Source organism: Petaurus breviceps, unplaced genomic scaffold (assembly GCF_028583685.1).
Source record: "Petaurus breviceps papuanus isolate PSGF00001 unplaced genomic scaffold, PetGlider_PUasm1.0 76, whole genome shotgun sequence".
Taxonomy (NCBI): Eukaryota; Metazoa; Chordata; class Mammalia; order Diprotodontia; family Petauridae; genus Petaurus; species Petaurus breviceps.
In genome coordinates this window covers 17301839-17319430 of record NW_027186473.1, presented here as the reverse complement: position 1 = coordinate 17319430, position 17592 = coordinate 17301839, and the positions used below count along the sequence as shown (strand labels likewise).

General features: G+C 34.5%; 1 non-coding gene across 1 annotated transcript; it reads right to left on the bottom strand.

Annotated features, from left to right (window-relative positions):
• Positions 1 to 11638: 11638 nt before the first annotated feature.
• On the bottom strand, positions 11639 to 11745 carry LOC138175217 (U6 spliceosomal RNA). The gene has a single exon (XR_011171936.1). It is a non-coding gene; the product is annotated as a U6 spliceosomal RNA (small nuclear RNA).
• Between the last annotated feature and the right edge of the window lie 5847 nt (positions 11746 to 17592).

The following is a 17592-nucleotide window of genomic DNA, read 5'->3' as shown; positions in this document are numbered from 1 at the left end:
GAAAGATTTGGGTTCAGGTTATGCCTCAGACATGAATGGAGATCTAGGTGGTGTAATGGATAGGGTACAAGGGCTGAAGTCAGGAAGATATGATTTTAAATCTGATGTCAGACACTTACTAGATGTGTGTCTCTGGGCAAGTCACTTTACATCTGTTTTCTTAAGTTTCCTAATCTGCAAAATAGGGATAATAGCACCAAACTCCCAGGGGTCTGACATATGGTATGATTTTGTAAGAGCTATATAAATGCTATTTCTTATTGTTATATTACCTATGTACCTCTGCCCATGTCATTTAATCTCTCAGTGCTCCTAAGCAACCCTCAGGCCTCTAAATTATAGAAAAGGTCCTAATCTGTATTGTTAGAAGCAGGTCCTTAGTACAGGCGCCTACACTGGTGAAATCATAGGTCTGGTCAGATTATTATAATTGATAACTATGATGATGAAGATAGAGATAAAAATATAAAAAGTACCCTGTGCAATACATCTGACTTTTTTAGCTATCTTTAAACAATGAGGCTTACATGAGGTTTCAATTATCTTGGTTCTTTTGCAAAACAGATTTTAAAATAAATGCTTGAATCCTTTTAAAGAGGATTATTTGCTTATAGGGACCTTTTTGGTAGAGACACAGTGCAGTAGAGGTTGAACAACAAGAGGGACAAGTGCTAAATTTATCCTTTGTCCTTGTTAGCTGTTTCATTTCCTCTTCTGTCCTAATCTTCCCAAACCCTGAACAGTCTATTTTCCTGTGATCTCAGGGAGCCATGACTGAGGCAGGACTCGGGAGCAGTAGTAACATTGGATCAAATACATGCTTGCCTAGAAATATTCAAGGAATGTTCTCTCCTTTCTATGATCTTAGGGGATATGTTTTATTTTGTTTTGCTTTTTTATTTCAACCTGTAGAATTAGAGAAATCAGGTTGATTATTTAAGTACAAAGAGAAATGACAAATCCTGATTTGCTTTTCTTTTCATATGAATAATTTACAAAAGAGAAAGAATATGCATTCTAAATAAGAACTAATTAGTGATGAGTCAATTGACTGATTTTGATTAGGTACAGGGATATTGAAATAATATTTGTCTGGACCTTTAGGCCTATTTGTCTAAGGAAATCTTAGAGTGATCAAATGTAAATATACTTGCATACTGAAATAATTATTTCAATTTACTCTTATATTAAAATAAAGCTATTTTCTTTGAATTTCTTAGCTTTACCTTTTCATTATTGTTCATGCTCAAATGACTAGAATTTAGGGCCTTAAAATGAATATAGATGGCAGTGAAACAAGGCAACAAGGCAAGTGCCCTCACGATGGTCAGAAGAAGCAGCACAAGGATATTCTCAAGGTCTCTCTGAAGAACTTTAGTATCAATTGTGAGACATGAGAGACACTAACACAGGAGTGACCAGCATGGCATGCCCACATCAAAAAAGGTTCCCTACTCCATGAGTAAGGCAGAATTATAGCAGAGCAATGTAAATGTGAGCTTGGAAAATCCAGAGACATGTCCGTCCCAAATGTCCTAATGGACTATTTGTGCCTGACCTGTGTTACAGGCTTCTGAACTCAAATTGATCAGCCACATCCAGACACACTCCAACATTGTGATGTCATTGGTCCCTTTAGAAAAATAAGTTACAACAAAAATGTGGGAGTGGGTTAATGAATAAAAATAGGTTACTCTTTTGGGTGATACCCCATGTCTCTGAACTTAGTTTAATTTTCTGATTGAACTTGAGGCTTCATTTATAGTTAGGTCATGAAGTGATATAATACTGAAAAGGCAACTTAGCCAAATAAAAAGATAAATAATGAATGTCCTCAAATTCCTTGCATAAGATATAAACAAGACAACAAGAGAATTGGGAGATATAAAGAAGATAATTTGTTTCAGATTATATAATAAAATACATACATGTGTATTATGTTTATATTTGTGGAGTACATATGCATCACACACAGAGCTCCACACATATGGGCATGCATACGTAGGATGCTCTATATGTTGAAACACACAAAATTTCATTTATCCCTTTCAATCAAAATAAGGAGAAACTTGGGGTAGAAGTAGATTGTTTCTGGATGGTAACCCAAAGCATTTGTGCAAATATAATGTGCAATTAAAATTGATAAAATAGTCAATAAGAGTGTTCAAAAAGCATTATTAAAGGGTAAAATGGATAATTATGATTATTCCAAATAAATATTTTCCGGTATAAATAAAACTTGTGCAGCCAAGAAAAGAAGGAATGGATAAAATTAGGGGGGGAAAGCTTTCATAGACAGACTCTCAGATTGGATGTGATATGGTTGGAATATTGCTGTGGTGTAGGAAATGTTGAGCTGATTGATTTAGAAAAACATGGAAAGACTTGAACTTCTGAAGGAAGGTGATATCTATCTTCAGAGAAAAATTTACAAGTGGAAATAAGCATAGTATGGTTTTACATATAGGTGTATGAGTGTGTATGTATGTATTTCTAGATATCTATGTGTGTGTAAATAAATTTGGTGGCTGGGGAGGGGCAGAGAAAAATAAAGTAAATTATACAGCAGAGAACAAAAGAAAACCTACAAGGAAGTAAGACAAGTTGAGCATCTTTGAAAATAATGTGTAGTCTTTATTATACAGGTTTTCTTGAAATGGGAATTTATTTTTAATGTTGAATACTCTCTTATGTTCTACTGTACATGTGGATTTTTTTTCTTGTTTTGTAAGTTTAAAATCAATAAAAATACAAAAAAGGAGTGTTCAAAACAAAACAAAAATAATTATCATACAATTAGAAGTTCTACAAAAGAGTCTACAAAAAATGAGATGAATAGGAATTGATTGAGAAAGTATCATGTAAAGAATTATCTTAAAAACCTAAAGACTAAGCAGAAGTGCAAGTATGATCAAATAGCCAGAGCTTTGACTCCAGTGTATCTAAATTTGAAGTATATAAAAATGTAACATATGTACTTTTGAGCATCTAAAAATCCATATGATAGCAAATTTTCCTCCCACTGAACTGAATTTATATTAATTATCTCATTTTATTTTTACATCCTAAATTGTGGCGTTTGTTTGAGATTTCATTTCTAACTACTTGTAATGTGTGATTCATGATGCTTGTCCCAGACACATTTTGGGCAACTTGCTCTAAGCACCAAAATTCAAAATTGCTTTTTATAATTCTGAGTCTGGGAGGACACACAGTTAAGATCTATAAAATCATGAACAGGATGTAGAAAGGGGAACCTGGACTATTTCACACAAAATATGATAGACATGGCACACATTACATTTAAGAGGTGACACAAGGAGGAACTATAAATGCTTGCAAAAAGTTTTGGCAAAATATATGGATGATACAGTCTACATATTTAATGAAGAAAGTTGGGATATAGTTAAATTTTGAGTTTGACATCAGCGAGAATATCCATTCTTTCCCAGGGCTTGTACAATGGAGTATCCATTGATAGGATTCAGTGGAATGAATGTAGGCTAGAGAATCATAAAAAGTGGATTTGAATCCTTCCAAAGTCATTTAGCACCCTGTTATTTCATAAAGTCACTTAATCTCACTGGGCCTCAATTTCCTTATTTGCAAAAGAAAGTGATTGTACAAAATGTCTCTCATGAAGATCTTTCCACCTTTAAATCTATGAGACTAGAAAGAGGCTAGATAAACAAAGAACTTCAATTCCAGGATTATGATCACCAACAAAATTCTTCCAAAAAGTCATGATCAGTGAGAAATGCATTTCTAAATGCATAGTCTTATGTATCAAAAGGAATAATGCCCATGGCAGGTCAGGCTAGCTCTGTGTTTATTTTAAACATTTGGTCTTACCAATAGGGCAACTGAGATACAGAAATAAGTAAAACTTTTATTCTCATTCTTCCATTTGAATATATCCACCAATAAATAATCATTTATTGCTAATTTTAAATTAATATGCTAGTAGATCTTATGGACCAAGTTCAATTCAATTCAATAAATTATGAAACTTCTATATACTAATCTAAATACTTTACCTAAACAAAATCATCTGAAAGTCTAGAAAAAGGAAATATGATACATTGATATATAAAAATAAAAATATAATATAATTGTGGAGAGATAGATTATAGGTAGGTAGGTAGATGAATAGTCAGACAGATAGGTAGATAGACAGAACATTAGTTAACAGCTCATTATGTTTCAAGCTCTTATGAATATAATCAAGTTAAAATATCCTTGACCTCAAAGTGTCTGCATTCTAAAGGGCGAAGACAGCACATAAAATGGAGTTGAAAAAGAGGACTGGAAATATCATGATGTAATTTTTTAGATGCTAAAGAAGCATCTTAGAGGCCTGACTCAAAGCAAGACAAGGCAATGGTTCAGCTATCAGAGACTAGGGTCCAAAGACATGAACCAGAAGTTCTGATTGGGGTTTAAGGGAAAGGTTGGTATCCAGAGTGGAGGCCTTATACAGTGTAGATGTCCAGGAAGTGGCCAAAAAAAAAAGAATGATACAAGTAAATACTGAGTACATTGGTTAATAAGAACACAGATTTAGAACTGTAAGGAATCTGAGGGACAATCTTGTCTAACCTCCTCCTGTTAGGGATGGGGAAATTAAGGATGAGAGATTAAATACCTTGTCCTGTGTCACAGATAATGAGTAGCAGATGTGGGATTCATGTCTAAATCCTTATATTCTGAATCTAGTGTTCTTTCCCAATCATTTTGTGTTAGAATAGTTTTGGAAGGATTCATGAAGCAAATAAGACTTGGGTAGGATTTAGATATAAGGAAAAGAGAGAAGAAAGCATTGTAAATAGGCATTATTGAACAATATAAAAAAACATGATATAGAAATGAGCATAAGCAATCATCGGGACAAAGAAGGAGACTAACAAAACTATATGATTGGTATAGGGAAATATTTAGAGACAAAATTGTATGGAAAAATGAGATTAGATGATGATGATCTTTGAAAATACATGTGAGACGGGATGGCTAGGTGGCTCAGTGAATAAAGCATTGATCCTGTAGTCAGGAGGACCTGAATTCAAATCTGGCCTCAGATACTTAACACTTGCTAGCCTTATGACCTTGGGAAGGTTGCTTGGACCCAATTACCCTGCCATCCCCCCTCTAAAAAGCCAAAAAAAATGAATGTGAGAGTTTAGGCTTTACTCAAAAGACAAAAGAGAGTCATTGAAGATTTAAGATCAAGGAAAAGAAACTTGTGATATGTAAGATAAATTAGGAGGAATTCTCTTTGTTAGTGACTTAAGAAACTGAGAAGAAAACATTTAGAGCTTTTGAAGAAAGGACAAGATTTTCAATAGTATAATTGGAGAACCGATAGTAAATCATTAAATTGATTTTAAATAATATTGAGTACCCCAGGTTCCAGATGTCATTATCAAACAATATAATTAGCTTGCATGTTTTTATTTTCTAAATTTGATTTTAGTTGTCCTATGTGAAATACTCTGTCTAGTAGCTACAACTGTTTCTGGCTCCATATTTTTCCTCTGTTGCTATTCACTCATGTCCAACTCTGTGACTCCATGAACCATGCTATCCTTGGGGTTTTCTCAGCAAAGATACTAAAGGTCTTCACCATTTCCTTCACCAGTAGATTAAGGCTAACTGAGGTGAAGTGACTTGCTACAACATCACACAGCTGCATTAAGTGTCTGAAGTCATTTTGAACAAAGGTTTTCCTTACTTAAGGTTCAGTGTTTTATCCACTAAGTCACCTACCTTCCTTTGTTAGACTCTAACTATTGAGGGAGGATTACTAAAATTCATTTCATAGTCCTATGTTCCTCTATCTTCTCTGCTCTCTTATCCAATTAAGAGATGCTTCATTCTTGTGGCACCTGATAACACGTTCATGAGACTTTTTAAAGAATGCCATTTATTATGAAAATCAATTTTTGGATGCAGTTAAAAATGACAGTGAAATAGAAAAATTAGTAATTCTAATTTTTGAAGAGTAATAACTAAACCTGTTCTGTTTGGTTTTCTATAGTAAGATATAAAAAAAATTACCAACATTTTCCCATGGAAATAGTTTTTTTTTAATCAAAATTGCTACCCAATATTTTTAAAGTACATGTAGCTTGCAAAACTTAGTAGGAGTCCATTATATAATATTAAAGTCAGGATTTGGTTATTGCAGGAGCTGTTCAATAGGAACTATTTTACAGGTTTTATGGTTCCCAAATATTTATAGCTACTCATTTCATCTAAAGGCAGAGATTTGGAAATGCTTTTCTTTTATTCTTTTTTTTTTTAAAGCAATTGGGGTTAAGTAACTTGCTCAAGGTTACACGGCCAGTTATTTTGTGTGAGTGCCAAGTATCTGAGGCAGGAACCGATCCCAGGTTTCCCGTCACACCAGGGCCGGCACTCTTACTCACTGTGCCACTTGGCTGCCCTTCTTTTCTTTTATTCTTTCACCACTACTCCACTCATAGCTCCTAACACAGTGATCATATGTTCTTTCTCTTAAAAAATATTTATTTCATTAAATATTTCTCAATTATACTCCATGTGTAACACACTTTTTAAAAAAATTGAATTTCCAAATTCTTTCTCAATCCAAATCCTCTCCTATCCTTGAAAAGCTGAGCAACTTGAAATCAATTATGTATGTGAAGTCAAGATAGTTTACATATTTATTAACCATGTTGCAAAAGAAAACATGGAAAAAAAGAACATAAATAAAAAAGATGGATACTTCAATCTGCATTCAGAGTTATTCACTTCTCCTTTTGGAAGTGGATAGGATTTTCAACATGAGTCGTTTAAATTTTTCTTGGATCCTTGTCTTGATCCAGAGTAGTTAAGTTTCAGAGTTCATCAGTACTTGCAATATTACTGTTACTATATACAATGTTCTCCTAGTTTTGTTCACTTTACTTTGGATTAGCTCATGTGTCTTCCCAGATTTTTCAGAAACCATACTGCTTGTCATTTCTTATGGCACAATTATATTTCATCACAATCATGTACCACAAATTGTTCCATCATGTCCCAATTACAGGCATGCCCTCAATTTCCAATTCTTTGCTACTGTTAAAAAGAGCCACTATAACTATATTTGTGCAAATAGGTTTTTCTCTTTTCTTTGATCTCATTGGGATGGAGACCTAGTAGTGGTATTGCTGGATCAAAGAGTATACATTTTTATAAGTCTATGGATGTAGGTCCAGATTGTTCTTAACAACACAAATAATGTATCATTGTCCCAAATCTTCCACAACCCATGTAGCATTTGCCATTTTTTATTTTGCTAAAGCTGTGAATTGTCAAAACTAGTTTTTAGTTGATTCTCTGCAGTTATTTAAGTATACTGTCATTATCATCAGGGAAGAGTGATAGTTTTGTTTCCTCATTGCCTAGTCCTTCAATTTCTTTTTTTTCTCTTGTTTTACTGCTCTAGTTAGCTTTTCTAGCAAAATATTAAATAAAAGTTTTAATGGGCATCTTTTTGTGAACCTTGATCTTTTTGGGAGGCCCTCCAATTTCTACCAGTTTATAAAGATAATGTTTGTTTGTTTTGTTTGTGGATAGATAATACGTAGTAGTGGGCTTTGGTAATAGAGTTGCCAAGCAGCATCTAATTCTGCATTCAATGCTAGCACAGGAGTCCCCTGTAATCTTTTCTTACCAGTTGCCAGGTCCCTTTATGGTCTCTTGTTTAAGAGTTTTTAAAGCTTTTGCTCCTTTTGTTACTATCATGTAGGCCCATCATTGGCATCCATGTGGGCTTCCAAATCCATGTCAGAGATCTCCCTTTCTTACCGTATATGTTGTCTTGGGCGGAGAAAAGAAATATATATCACTGTGACCATTTGGTTCAGCCACTTCAGAATTTGATTTGAGATCTTATTTCTTATTTTAGATTTGTTTGAAAGGGAATGTTGAGAGAAATTAGAAGAATGTTTTCTCTATGCTGTCATCATTATTCCAGCCCAAGATGTCCATCTACTATATTTTCAATGAATATTCATTTACCAGTAAATAATTAAGTTGATTAAAGTTAAAAAATCAAGAATAAAAGCACCCCAACATTATCTGTTTCTGTACTTTGCATATTAATTTTTAAGACTGCATATTAAAGATAGACATGCCATTAAAATGACCATATCTAAGGGAATTTTCTAAAGTAGTTCAGAGGGGTTTGGGATTCCTACTTAATTAATCATGATTTTTAGGTGAATTATTTAAGATAAGAACACACAAATTAAGATCCACATTCTATCCAGCCTCGATCTTGTTCACAGGATCATAAGATTATAGATTTAGAACTGGTAAGAATCCTACAAGTCATTTAACCCATCTACTTCATTTTGAGGATGTAGAATTTGAGGCTTCCCAAATTAAGTGCTTCCCTCAAGAACAAAAAGATAGTAAGTTGCAGAACTAGAATTCAGGCTCAGTTCCTTTACCTCCAGTCTTTACACCCTCTTTCCCCTACACCATTCTGATATGTTAGGCTTTCTGCAACTGAATAGGACGATATCTAAAAATCCAATCCATTCGATTTCTTGTAACTCTTAAAGATGTTTAGATGAGTTGGGAACCCCCAGAATCCAATTGGAATGAGCAATATTACAATGTTTTTATTTTGACTTGGATAAAATTATGAAATGTTGATATGTTGCACATACAAGATAGCAAAACGTATTCCTTAAGAAAAAAATAGAAAGGATAACCTCTACTTAGTTTTCTTATTTGTTATTTCAGAATGTTCTTTTTAGTGGGCCCAGCACACTTCTTCAAGGCATGATATTTGCAATAAACTGTTTTGAATTAGAAAGATTATTGTGAAAAAAATTTTGCCATATGGAGAGCAGACTATAGTTATTATGTCTAAATAACAGAAAGAAATGAATATCTAGCAATGACCCTTCACATATTTTACAAAATGTGAATTTTCCATCAATTAATATATCTTTCAAATTCTAGCCTACTCCATGAACAGAATTACACTGCCTCATCCTTCAAGCAGAAGTCAATTTATGACAGATGTTTTGTTTTGTTTTTAACAGTAACGGTGTTTCTTCATTGAAATTCATTGCAAAAATTGCTATGATAGGAAAAGTAATTATTGACATTTATGTCATGCTTTAATATTCACAAAGCAGTTTCCCTACAATTAGATACATACATAACATAAGTATTATCATTCTAATGTGTTGCCATTGTTGTTTTTAGTAGGGAATATTGAGGCAGACTTATAAGTATTATTGGTATAGGGAAACTCCCAGTAAGTACACTACCTCTGCCAATTAATTAATTAATGAAAACAAGTGAATTCTTACCAAGTTCAACACATTCTGCTAATTCTTGAGACACTAAATAGAGAGAAGGAGAGGGAGAGAGAGAGAGAGAGAGAGAGAGAGAGAATGAGTGTGTGTCCTGGCTTTCAAAAACCTTACATTCTAGTTGAAAGCTTGCATTTGTAAGAGTAATGTTAATGGGATATAAGATCTTCCCTCCCATTAATAGGCCTCACATGGGATCCAACAAGAGAAGCTTGATTATAGGAGGTTATTTTTCAGGAAAACCCACACCTTTTATTGCTTTGCAATTAGGTACTGAGTCACAAGGGTTGTGATGCCCTCTGACCCTGAAGAAGTACATCTATACTCTGAAGTTAGAATTTTTCTTTGGGGCTCAATCATTGGAAGAGTATTCTTGTGATTTGAATAGATGAGACTCTGGGTAGCCATTTAAGGAGCCCCACTCCACGGCTTTGAAAAAGGCAAATGTTGGTGCTTCTCTGATAACTATGTATGTAATTCCTTGGTCAGACAGTTGAATCTGTCTGTTGATTTGTACTAATTTTTTCAGGAAGTTAGAAGCCCTGTCTGTCAGTATTTATTTTTCTGATTGTATTTTATCTATTTTCTTTGTTTGGATTTTCTATGAAGTTCAGGGTTTTGACTTTTCCCCTGAACTAATGAATGTAATTAAAAAGATGTTTGACTTCTTAAACAGCTATCTTTCCTTTAGAAAAGTAGATCTAATAACCTGTGCTAGCAACCATCCTGGGTATATGTAGCAGCAAGTACCCTAGCATACCCAGGATAACTACTAGCACAGGCTCTTTGATTTTCTTTTCTAAAGGAAAGTATCTCAAAATGAGCTAACAATCTTACTTTAATCAAACATATAAAACAGTTACCCAGTTCAGTAGAAAAATCCAGCTCTCTGAACTTCAGAAAATACAAGCAGAAATTGCAAGCAATGAAAAAATACAGACAGAAAAAATAAAATAACACAATTCAAGACAGGGCTTCTAGTTGTCTGACCATCACATGCCTATATAGTTAGTTACCAGAGAGAGAAGCACCAACACCTCTGGGTTTTCAAAGCTAGGGGGACTTACTGGCTGCCCAGAGTTTCATATGGTGAAATCACAGAACTCTTCCCTTAAGTGAGCCCCAAAGCAAAACCTCAGCTCAGAGGTATTTATAGCCTTCTCCTGGGTCAGGAGACATCAAAACCTTCATGATTCACAACCTAATTACAAAGTAACAAGTTGTGGGTGTTCCTGGAAAAACAAGCCTCCCCTAAGCAAGCTTCTCCTGTTGGGCTCTGTTCTGCCCTCCAGCAAGCTGCTACCACCACAGGTTCCATGGGACCACATTCAACCTATTGGGGACAGAGTATATTTTCAGATCAGGTAAGGTCCTCAAATTCCCTCAGGCTTATTAAGAGGTGGGGAAGAACTTCAAATTCCCTTACCATTACAGTATGCCAGTGTGGTTGCTGCTACAAGAAGACACTATATCTGTAGGCTGATAGAATACTGAGGAGTCTATAGGGTGCACTTGGCAAAATCAGGCAGCATGGAGGAGGGAGGTTTTATGAAGAGGCAGGGCAAATAAGATCCTTAATTTTATCAGAGAGATTGTAGTTGGTGACTACAAATTCATCCTAGCAGTGTGAGTAGCAAGATGGCACTTCCTTTGATACCCTAGATTCTTTGCATACTAGAATCAGGGAGGAGTTGAATGAAAGGTAAGGAGATGTACAGATCACTGAAACCTCTTCTCTATCCTGCACTCAGTATTTGGATTGGTTAGGCATTGAGCAAATTAGCTTTTATTTCTCAGTTTATGATCATAGGTTCTATTCTCAATTCAAAATTAGGATGAGAAAACTAGAGTGCTAGATGAGTCAGGGGAACTTTATTTTATTCCTGTATTCCTTTTAAAATTCATTAATTACTTAATTTTAATTTTCAACATTCACTTCCACAAGATTTTGAGTTTCAGATGTTCTCCCCATCTCTCCCCTCCCCAAGCCCAAGACAACATGTATTCTGATTACCCCTTCCCCCAATCTGCCCTCCCTTCTATTGCCTGTCCCCCCCCTTTCTCTTATCTCCTTCCCTTCTATTTTCCTGTAGGGCAAGATAAATTTCTATACCCCATTGTCTGTATGTCTTATTTCCCAGTTGCAAGTACAAATTTTTAACATTCATTTTTAAAACTTTGAGTTCCAAATTCTCTCCCTTCCTCCCTCCCCACCCACCATCATTTAGAAGGCAAGCAATTCAATGTTAGTTACACCTCCATACAAAACACCTTCATAATAGTCATTTTGTGAAAGACTAAATAGTGTGGAACACTTCATGGATTTGTGTATTATCCTTGCACAGGGACAATGTTAATCTTCTCTGTATCATTCTAATTTAAGTATATATGCTGCCAAAATGAGCACTTGATTCCTGTTTCTTTCACTTATTACCTGTGTAACCATGGTTATGTTGCTGAACCTCTCTGGGACTCAGTTTTCCTATCTTTAATATGAGAGATTTACATTAGATGATCTTTAATGTCCCTTACAATACAAAAGCTATGATCCTATAAATCTCTTATGTTTATGACTTACTTGTGAAATAGCAAATTCAAATCCACTATGAGGGAGAGGCAGTATGGGCATCCAAAAGGCAACTAAATTCCTTAATGGAGATAGAATTCCATCTGGGACACTTACCAATAAATCGAACCTGAGCAAGTTACTTAATATCCTTGACATTCTATTCCCTCATCTTTAAAGTGATTATAATAATTATAATAATTTATATATGCTATGGCTTTATATTGAGGATAAAATTTCATATAAATACACATATGTGTGTGTATATATATATATCTGTGTGTGTTTTTGTGTGTACATATATATCCATATACATATATCCTTGTGAACCTAAGCATATTATGTAAATGCTACCTATCATTTTTATTCTGAGATAAAGTCCAATACTCCTTCCATTATCTTCAAATACTTTTATACAGACTCATAGTATGGTTCTACACCTCTTATAAACCCATCAATCAATCAGTCAATATATAAACATTTATTAAGTAGTTACAAGTACCACATTATGCACTCAGTTTATACAGACAAATATGAAATGGTCCCTTAAAAGAAGGAGGATGGGAAGTTTTTTACAAGAACTCAATGATTGAGGTTCAATGATACCCTTTGCATTTTAAGAAAATCATTTCATTTGAGTAACACAACATATACACCTAAAGGGAAGGGTGTGATGGTAATTGTTGAACAATGGGCCCTCCAGGAAAAAAAATGTGCACAAGGAATACTTTAAAATTTATTCTACTTTATTAACATTTTCTCTATTATTTTCTTAAGTCTAGACAACAAGCAAAACAACAAGCAGCAATTTGTGTCATTTGCTGATTTCTGAGGTATAAATGCTGACACTCAATATATAAGAGTTTACTCTCATGAAACAGTGTGAGCTGGCTCCAAACAATCAACAAACTTTCATGATGTACTTCGTATATGCCAGGGACTGCAGCATATTCTTGCACATAGGTGTATACAAAATATACATAAAATTTGACAGGATGGTATTTCCAAGTTCTTAAGAGAAGAAAGTTGTATAATATTCTGGTATAAGTATATTATTATTTGGCAAATATATATGTATATATATATTTGCCAAATAACACACACACACATATATATATTTATATATATATATATATGTATATATATATATATATATAAAATTTGTTTACAAACTATATGTAATTGGTTTACTTTTTGGAAAAGATCAAATTTCCATGTGTTCCTTATTGAATATGGAGAGGTGATATCACTTTAGCTTGGCAAGAGAATTCTGAGGACAATACTACATATATCCATAAGGTTAAGTTGTTGTCAAAGGAGATGTGTGATAGCAGGGACTCTTCAAGAGTGAGAAATATGGAGAAAGAGACTTGGGAAATTGTAGACATGTAAAAGAACCTGGTTCCTCAGCATGTCTTTGATTTTTAGCTTGCTTCCCTAGAGGCTTCAGAGAGAGAATTTCCCCTCAGTCTTCAGCTGAGATCCTAACTTGCTTCCAGCTGAAAAGTTCATTCACTTCTGTATTTTCTGGTTTATTTTTATCTATATAATTCCAGTTTCTGTTTGCTCTGTTTTGTGACCAACATTTGGTAGGAAACAGCTAAGCTGTCAAGTGTAACTTTAGCATTATTCCCCTTCTTTAAGACTTACTAGTGAAGAAACTTTTTGTTTTGAATCAGATTTGTATTCAGTCTGATGACTCTCTTGGAATGAAGTAACAGATGGATCAAGTACCTCAATGTTTTCCTGCTTCTTTCAAGACCAAATTCATGATCTCACTTGGAGAGTAGTGGTCTAAATTATAGATATCTATCTATAACACTTGCCATCTTCATTTCTATGCAGTTAACTCATGTGGACACATATATCTAACACGGGCACATTTCTCTCACAACAGCATGGAAGTTTTGGTATGGAAGTGAAAATAAAGGTATAGAGAGAAGATAAGAATGAAAATGGAAAGAGTTCGTGTAGGCAAGGTCTTTTGAATATCTTGATACTTCATGGTATCCTTTGCATAAGGAACTGAAACCCCTATCTTACTGAAGGTGAAAAATGAGAAAATAGTTCTACCCTTTTCCCTTTATAAATTAAAAGATGGTATGTAAGAACCAATTTTATAGTTCTGATGTTGAAGAATCAGATTCTATAAATATGTGTGACTAAAGCTCAAAGTATAACTTTATACATTTTATTTTGGTAATTTTCCTACATATTTTATCCCTGATATTTGTTAGAATTTTAAGCAGTTTTGTTTCAGATATTTAATATTAAGATTCTTTGAATATATTAGTTATAAGAAGTTATATGAAACATCATCAGATTTCCAAGTAAAGGAAGAGCCATTTCTTTAAAGTTATATTTTTCTTGCATCTCTCCACTTTTTATTTATCTGGTTCCTGGCAGAGTCTGTAAACTTCTCTGTTTAGTTGAAATTCATTTTAAATTCACAAACAGTTTTCAAAGGAGAGCAGCTGGTATATATCAGATTTTCTGAAGGATATTATGCTCTCAAACTTTAATGGGAAAATTATTGTTCTAGATTTGTAAAGTACTTTTGAAATCATCGCTTGGCTATCTATACCTTCAAGGGGATTGAGAACAAAGATGAGGTTTCCAACTTCTTGATACGATAGGTTGCAAGGTTCCCTTATCTTTACTTTCTCCAGATGGCCTCCTAAAGTGAAAAGAATTGTGTTTGCTTTGTAGCATTTTGGAATAAAGGCAGCATGCTTTGTTCAATGTTTAACCTAACGGTACCTTACAGAAGCATAAGATAATGTATCCTATAGCTAAGGTTAAATCTCTAAAATACAACATCACAAAATGCACTGATGTAACATTGAACAACAAAGGATCCAATTGGAGAGCATTATGGAGATGTCATGTTTCCTCTAGATTGACCATGTCCTTAACTGTTATTAGATTAGTACTCTGTTTTAACCTTTTATAGCACTGGTCCTTGTTAATCTCAAATCACTTTCCTTGAAGATGAAGCTGAAAAATTTAAAAAGTCATTTAACTGCAAGAAGAGAAGGGGTCAGAATGTGGTAATATCTGGGAAAATAGCTCATTTTGTGGAAGTGTGTGATGGGAATGTAAATTTTTAAGATCTTCCCTGCCCCTAGGCTAAAGTGCACCTGGAGCCTGGGGTGGGAGTGTTGTTTTTCAGTAGATACTTTTTGATTGGGCAGTGAGTCAATAAGGTTGTTACATTCTCTGAGCCAGGAGAAGGCATATAAGCCCTGATGTGTAGCTCTGTTTTGGGGCTCACTTTGAGAAGTGTTCTGTGATTTGATCAGATGAAACTCTGGGAAGCCCTTGTTGAGAGTCCCCCGGCTTTGAAAGACCCAGATGTTGAAACCCAGATGTTGATTTGGTATGGATATAATGGTTGGACAGTTTGGAAACTGTCTACTTGATCTGTTTCTCTGTCTTGATAATTCTGTCTGTGTATTCTGAAGTTCAGGGTGCTGACCTTTTTCCCCTGAACTAGGTAAATGATACATATTTTACTGATTAAAGTAAGCTTGTTAACCCATTTTGAGTTGCTTTCCTTTATCAAAGCAGATCTAAGAACCTGTGTTGGCAGACACTCTGGGGACACTGGGGTGCTTGCTGCTACAAAGTGCCAGTGGTATTTCTTTTTAAGCAGTCACTAAAGCTATTTGGTTTCATCCAGAAGATCTACATAACACCAATCTTTTATGACTCATTAAAAGGAGAAGGGTATACTAATCATCCTTAGATTCAATTCTGTACCTCTGATAATATGAAATAGATCTTTTATCTAGATAGCAATTTGTAGGTTACTCACCTTTGATTTCTTCAGTTTGGTCTAGTTTAGCCTAGAGTTTGAAATAGTTACATGCCTCATTCATGGAAACACAAGCATTGCAAGTGTCAGTGGGAGTAAAGCAAAGCTCAAATGTGCCTTGAAACTTCAGAGGATATTACAGGCATTTCATTTCACCTATCTATGCTATTTTTAGAGACATTTTCTTTCCCGGACCATACTTCACATGTTTTAGTTGATCCAAGTTGAGGTATCATTATGGTGTTTGGTCATAGAATGGATTAACATGACAGAAAATCATTTGTCTCCTATAGGAAAGAGTCCACTAGCCATTACATTACAATTATGAAGTTCCTCCACACTTGGAGGGACAATATTCCTTGAATATATGAGGTGGTTAAATGTTAACTTATATATTAGTTGTTGTTGGTGGTGGTGTGTGGTGCTACTTCCACTTTGATTTTGTTGCAGGGGTTTGGGGTTCATGATAAACACTTAATACATATTATAGTTGCTTAATTTAGACTCCATATCGACAATACAAGTAACTTAAGCATTAGTAAATCTGGTTACTTTGGGTTTTGCAACTGTCATTTTAATACAAAATTGATTCATTTTAGCAGCATACACACGGCCACCCTTGGCTAATTAAAAGACTTTGATGCAACGATGTAGACAAAGCTTATGTTATTTGAGACAGATGTAAACAGAGTAGTTGCCCAAATATCACACTTTGCAAATATAATGAAATGTTATTTTATCACAAAAGCAACAACAACAACAAATAGGAGTTCAAAGAAACATGGAAAGGCCTGTGGTATTATTAATGAAAGAAAGCAAAGAAAGAAGAGCCAGGAGAAACATATACATTTCTATAAACAGAGCTCAGTCATTTGAATAAGACTCTCCTAATTAGTGGTAAATAATTACTCAGTGCTCTGTGCTTGTGCCAGCAGCAGAATTGGTAAGAGCTTAGAAGAGGTGAACTTTTTGTCTTCTTGTTTTTAGCATCAAACAAGAGAAAAAGAAAACATGTAGTTCCATATCTACTTCGTTGAAAGATTCTAAAAAGGAGAGAAAAATATAAAGAAACTGACATGTAAAGGAGGAGTCAGAAGCTCAATCATATCCTTATCCCCAGTTTAACATGCTAGAGACTTCAGAAATTTCCTCTTCGATAAGATTTGCGTTTCTTTCTCTAGGTTGAGACAAGATATCTTATTTCCAGTGGAAGAGTATGTTCTGTGAATTGTCTGGTATAATTTCATATCATAACTTCTCTGATTTTTATTTGCCAATTCCTTTGAATAAGTGAGTTTATTTGATACTTACTGTGTGTGGTATTTGTAGGACTGACATTTGATATGAAGAGAATTAAGCTTTAGATATATAAGTTGGCAGTATTCATTTCCTACTAAGGGATAGTAATTTAGAAGCACAGCTTGAAGCTAAAAAATATTTCCCTATATTAATAATATTTAGGGTGGATTGATAAAATTAAGTTCCTTCTCTGAAGAAAGAAGTATGATCAGCCTTGTGACCCCAATCCTCTACCCTTCTGGAACAAACTCTTCCGTGGAGAAGGGTTGACTGAGGAGACTCAAGAGATGTCTGTTTAAGCCTCCTTGTGAACTAGATCTAGAGAGACCAATGTTGGACACATATAAGCACATGGACAATATGCATGTACCCTATGTATATGAGTGTGTATGTATATATGTTACTTGCACACATCTCCTCTGATATATACATTGGCATGTGAAAATTCATGTGCACATATGTTTGTTTGCATTTACATATAAATATATAATTGCTGCAATAAAGCAAATGAAAACAATACTGCTAAGCTGCTCAACTTTGAGTAATGGCAACGATCTATCTTCTTCTAGGCC